This window comes from Suricata suricatta, chromosome 8, assembly GCF_006229205.1.
Source record: "Suricata suricatta isolate VVHF042 chromosome 8, meerkat_22Aug2017_6uvM2_HiC, whole genome shotgun sequence".
Classification (NCBI taxonomy): domain Eukaryota; kingdom Metazoa; phylum Chordata; class Mammalia; order Carnivora; family Herpestidae; genus Suricata; species Suricata suricatta.
Genome location: NC_043707.1, coordinates 63,288,153 through 63,294,455, shown reverse-complemented (window position 1 = coordinate 63,294,455; position 6,303 = coordinate 63,288,153). Strand labels below are relative to the sequence as shown.

At 40.1% G+C, this 6,303-nt stretch overlaps 1 long non-coding RNA gene across 1 annotated transcript; it reads left to right on the top strand.

Moving 5' to 3' along the window:
* The first annotated feature begins 817 nt into the window (after positions 1 to 817).
* Positions 818 to 2,851, top strand: LOC115299544. The gene is made up of 3 exons (XR_003912236.1): positions 818 to 878; positions 2,266 to 2,488; positions 2,620 to 2,851. It is a non-coding gene; the product is annotated as an uncharacterized LOC115299544 (long non-coding RNA).
* Positions 2,852 to 6,303: the final 3,452 nt, after the last annotated feature.

The following is a 6,303-nucleotide window of genomic DNA, read 5'->3' as shown; positions in this document are numbered from 1 at the left end:
TGTCAGAATTGTTTTAACTCTTAGGTTTATATGATGCATGTGCTTGAACTCTAAGTTTGAAAATGGATGTAGTATTTATGAGTTTATTTTGGGCAACGTATGATTTGCTTGTACTTAAAAGAAATGTATCAGGCATCTCCATTGAGCCAAGAGCTTTGTGTGGGGTGTGGTGTGAGCAAAGTATAATCTCTTCTCTCCAAGATTTGACACCACAGCATCACAGTTAGCATGTTAGTTTGCTAAGCAATATATACAATTCTTCCTTCCCTTTCCCCCAAACTAGCAGAAAGATGAGTAGAACACTCCATTCTCCAGCCCAGAGATCATACATAGAAGTGTGTAAAAAATGACACTTTGATTAAGAATTAGGAACAGAAAGTCCTTTCTGCAAAAAAATAGCTCATGATTGAACAAAGGCTTATTCTGTTTATCTTGAGAAAATTCATATTTAAAGAATCCAACTTCCTTGACTTATACCTTCTTTCTGCTTTCTTAATTTCCAACTGTTCAGCTCATATGCCTTTTCACTTACTTATCAAGTTTTCATGAATTTTTTTTCATTGTTCCCCAAATCAATAATCCCACCATCTAAAGGAGGAGAAAGACATCAACAGAAAGTTATAACACTAACTCTTTTCTATCAGAGAATTAGGAAGAAAGTGCAGTAGGGACAAAGAACAGCCACAAACTGACATGGCTTGGTAAGGAAATGAGCCATGCCTTTTTGGAGGAGATGATAGGAGTTTTCCAGTGTAGAAGCAAGGGACATGTAACCTAGGCAACAGGAACAGCATATACAAAGACACAGAAGGGAGAACAGCCTTCCACATTGGGAAATGTGGTTAATCAGAGGCTTCTTGAGAACAGGCTACAATGAGGTAAAAGAGGTGGGAAAGTAGGTAGGAATGTGAACTGAAGAATCTTATAAGGCAGATAAATGAATCTGGATGGTCCTTTTGGCAAGAGGGAGTTATGAGATTTTGAGAAGGATTTGGCAAGGTCAGGGTAACATTACAAAGATCATTTTATAAAAAGAAAGACATTAAAATGAAATAAAGAGAGATGCCATGTTTGTGACATCTGGCAGGTGTTGGATGACCAGCTGTGACTCCATGAGGATAACCTGGAGAAGAGATGTCCAGGTCCTAAGCAGGACAGTGGTGGTGAGGCTGCTGAAGAGGAAATCCATTGGAGAGGCTGTCAGTAAATATAATAAATAGAAAAAATGGTGACTAATTTGATATGAGATGAGGTAGACAGTGAACACATGAATGACTCTAGATTTATCAGATTATTCAACAGAGAGTTGGTGGCACAAGGCAAAAGAACAAAACAAAAGAGACAAAAATACCACAACTGTTAAAAGGAGCATGCAATGCGGACAAGGCAATGGGCTTGGATTGGGATATATTGACTTCTGGGTGTCTGTTGGGGTCTCTAAACATCTGCCTAAACTAAATTTTAATGTTTATTTATTATTTTGAGAGAGAGAGACAGAGACAGAGAGAGAGACAGAGAGAGTGCATGAGCAGGGGAGAGGCAGAGAGAGAGGGAGAGAGAGAATTCCAAGCCCTGATGCAGGGCTCAATCTCACAAAGTATGAGATCATTGACGTCAGCTAAAACCAAGAATCAGACACTTAACCAACAGACACTCAGACACCGTGACTAAACTAAACTTTAAACAGAGAGCCTGACACTACATGCACACACAATAGCAGTCAGTTTGGAGCTCTCCTGCTTTCTGGGTGCTTCTCTGTGGACTTGGTAGCAAGATAAGGAAGAAGTAGAGAAACACCACATGAGGGAAGAGAGAAGAGGCTGACCGTAGCTTCTTTTTGCTTTCAAACTGCACTCTCAGTAAGAAAGATGAAACACCAAAACTCCAAACTGAGCTTAAAGCATCCAAAAAATAGACAAGAGGAGATAATTTAATTAGAAATATGGCTGAGTTTTTCTATTTCATTGACTTTGGGACTTTTTGCTGGCTAGGACTAACAGAATAACTGAAAAGTCATCTAATGGCAGGGAAAGAACTAGTGCCACAGAGGAAAGTTGAAGGGACAGTGGGTGACAAAAATAAATGCATTGTAATCACCGTCCTCAAGTCAGGAATCAACACAGAGAGGTCTTACACTGAAGCTTGAGTAATCCCAACATCTAAAGAGCTGGCAGAAGAAGGAGGAGGAGAAATTGCTAGTAAATTCTCCCTTTGTTGTGGGCTGAAACCTCATAACAATGGTTTTATTACCCATTATCTTTTCAGATAAGTAAGCAAACTTATAGAGGGAAGTATTAGCCCCGAGGTCACATATAGCATATGGCGGAGCGAAGACCCAGAGCCTGATGTGATTGGCCTCAAAGCCACTGTGCTGTCTATTCCCTAAATCTTCAAAATATTACTTTAGAATTACAAAGAAAATATAAATAAAAGACTGAGCGATGCTAGAACCAATAACATAATGTTGGACCTTTCAAAGACAAGAATGGTAAGAATGTGACACTGAGTCAAAGTATTGCAAATAAAATTGGTGTATGATTTAAGATACTGTAACTCTTTAATACCAAACTGTAAACCCTAATAACACGTGTCTTCTCTCTGATGTTTTCCACAACGTAGGCTGACATTCAACTCAATTCAGCCATTGAGGTCAGCTAGAGATCCTGACCAACGTTAGTGACCTGCTGTCCCTGCAGTGGCTCCATGTCTGGAGGAGACCCAAGGAGACCCCTTTCATCGTTTCTCTCTGCACCTATATACCTCCTTTGTAGGTTTGTTTTTGGGGGTTTTTTTTGGCTGTGACTCATTATTATAGAAAGCTCTCATAAAAATAATGTTACATTTAGCTTCAATTAGGTACTGAATGAAGATCTTTAGCAATGTGTTTATTAAAGAAAAAACAAAACCGAAACCTGGTTCTCATGGGTTACTTTGTCTACTTAAAAACATGCTTATAAGTGAAACCCTACACTGATCTGAGAAGCTTAAAATTTACTTATCATTTAGTTTTCATGAATAATGATATGTAATAAGATTGAGGACACACTTCTAACTGAAAATGAGCACTAGTGAGATAGATTCTGGTCTGGGAGCAGGAGACCCCAGCAAGCAGTCTTGCCATTGCAGGTGAAGGCTGTCATGCAGTTAGCAGAGATTTTTTTTTTTTTTTTTGCTTCTTCTTAAAGACTTTTTTTCTGCTTGACTTGGTCTTTATTTAAGTTTTAATTTTGGATTTTTTTTCTGATAGAAGCATCATATAGAACAACAAAAAAACTTGTTCTTTTTGAAGGAAGGCAGATTACTGAAGTGAGAGAGGCCAGCCACGGCCCCAAACTGCAAAATTTGTACTATTGAATTGAAATAAAAGTCTGGGCATCCCACCCTCTAGTCTTACACATCCATCTTTTCTGCTCTTGCAACCTTGCAAATGTCATCTTATTCTAAATGGTGCCTTACTGGGGCACCTTGGTGATTCAGGAGGTTGAGTGTCCAACTCCTGATTTTGGCTCAGGTCATGGTCCCAGGGTCGTGGGACGTGGGATTGAGTCTGGAGCCTGCTTGGGATTCTCTCTCTCTCTCTCTCTCTCTCTCTCTAAAATAAAAATAAAAATAAAATAAAATAAAAAAATAAAGAGTGCCCTATTGACAGTGCAATTTTCCGGCACATTGAAATCTTCCCTCTCTCTTTCAATCTTTTCTCTCTCTCCCCCTTGCTCTTTCTTTCTCTCCTCCCAGGTACACACAAACATGCACACACAGACACACATGATCGTATGACTAGTATAGTAAGGCTGCTTTGTCTGCCATTTGCCCCGGGTGTGGACCTGACCGCTGTAGGAAGGACTCTGTCATGACCCTAGTGATACTTGTTATTTGATTTCTTAAATTAATTTTTTATTTGTAATCTCAGGTTTTGTTGACCTTGGAGAACTCTCTGAAAGAGCAATCTGAGAACCGATTTCAGTGTGTAGACAGGCCTATGGAGAGTAAAAATAATAGTGTAGTCTGATAGGTCAAATTTTAGATTCATATTTCAAAGGTCAGAAGTGCAAATTCCATTAAAGTTGTACTTATGATAAAATTTCCTTTAAACCATTTTTTTAATCTTTAGTTTGAAAATCTAGAAGATGATCTAGGATCCAGAATATTTCCTATATTGGGAAAAAAAAGCTGAGTTATAAAAATAAATATAATGATTATGGCTAAAAATAAGATCTTATTACACTGAGCCTTCATTGAATTCAGTATGAAACAAGGATTCAGAGATGAATGGACAAATTTGCAATTGAAAATGCTCCTTTGGAAGAAATTAGGACTCTAATGTCACCAACAGAATTTCTGCTACACTCTTGATGTGACAGACTGGTTCCATTTCACACAGACTCTAGGATGGGGTGTAAGTTGGCTCAGGGAGTCTTGGGTATGTAATGGTAGCTATGTTAGTTCCTAAAAATTCAGTCCACAGCGATGTGCCCCTGCTGCCCCCCAAATCCAAGTCCTTCTCACATATAAAATACATTCATTTTGTCCAAACAGCCCCCAGTGTTGCAACTTATTCTAGCATCAACTTGAAAGTCTGAAGTCCACAGTCTCATGTAAATACCATCTAAGACAGATATGGCTGAGACATGTGTTGTGATTCATCCTGAGGCAGAATTCCTCTCCAGCTGTGAGCCTGTGAAACCAGACAAGTTGTGTGCTTCCAAAATACAACAGCGGGTCAAGCAGAAAATATATATTGCCATTCCAACAGGAGATGTTGGAAAGCAGAAAGGGGTGACGGATCCCAAGCAAGTCCAAGATCCAGCAAGGCAAATTCTAGCAGATCTTATGGCTTGAGAATCATCAATCCACTTTGGCTCAACCTCTCATTTTCTGGGCCTACTGTGGAGCCAACTTCACTCCCCCATCCCCCCCTTCAGCTCTGTGAGGTACCACCCCTGGGGCACTGGGCCGGGGGAACCCTGGTCCCAAAACAGAAGAGTCCCCCTATCTTTGGAAAGCCAGGAGGAACCAGCTCTGGTGTCTGGGACCATGGTGGGAGAAGCAATGTTATGACGTCTGAATCCCTTTCAGGGTTCTTTCTTCCCTTCCTTAAGGAATAGTGCACATTCACAGCTGGGTAGCTTTATGGTCCCTTCTTGTCAAACCCGACAAGTCTGGCAGCCTGCCTTCTTTCTGTCCTGCTTTCTCTGTCTCCCTTCATTCAGAATGGCAGTGTCTTTGCTGGTATAATCTTATTTTTTTTTTATTGAGCCAGGCTGTTGGTGTTATGTTCTGAACATACTTTTTTTTCTTTTTTCTATATAGACAGGCTGAGAATTTTCCAAACCTTTAAGTTCCTTTTTGCTTAACACTTCCTTCTTCACTTCCTCTTCGTTTCTCTCTTCTCACATTTTGCTCTAAGCAGTCAAGAGGCTCCAAGTTGCTCCTTCAACACTCTGCTTAGAAATCTCCAAAGCTAAATATCCAATTTCACTACTTTCAAGTTCTACCTTCTGCAAACCAGTAGATTGCACTTTATAACAAAGACTGCCTTTCCTCCAGTTTCCAATAACACATTCCTCATTTCCATCTGAGACTTCACCAAAATTGCCTTAATTGTCCATACCTCTGGCAAGCACCCATTACCCAGTTCTGACCGAAGCTGTCTCCTCTTGTCTTGTGTTTCTTACACTAGCACGCTGCTTCCTGGTACCAAATATATTTCAACCTCACCTAAACTGGATTACCTTTCAAAGAATCATCTCCAAATATATCAAATTAGGGGTTAGGACTTCAACATATGAAATTGGGGTGGGTGGGTGGGGGAACCTGATTCAGTGCTTAGCAATAGAGAAAAGTAAGGGAAAGGAGTACTTTTTCTTTTGGTTGTGACTTCTCTGCCTCAGCTTGAGTTGACTCACATTATCTGTGAGTGAGGAAGAGCTTGGGAGATTCCTGTCTCCACTCATAGTCCCACAAACACAAGCTTTGTTAATTCTGTCATGCTGTGGTCTCAACCAAATTATCAAACTGCCCTGAAGCACAGTTTCCAGGTTTTTTTGTGGCTGAGTGAATGATGTCAAAGGCTGGGCAAATAATCGAAGGTGGATAGAGCTAGACCATAAAGGTTTGTGGCAAACCCAATAGGGCATACCCCAAGTAAACCTATTCAAGTGGTGTCAGTTCATTTTAAATGTCAGAAGCCAAACCTAACATGCTAGGCAAGAATTGGCCACACGTGGACTAGATGATTTCTCAATTTTACTCTTCAAGACTGAAATGTGTGAATTAGCTACAGACACCAATTATATTTCCTGC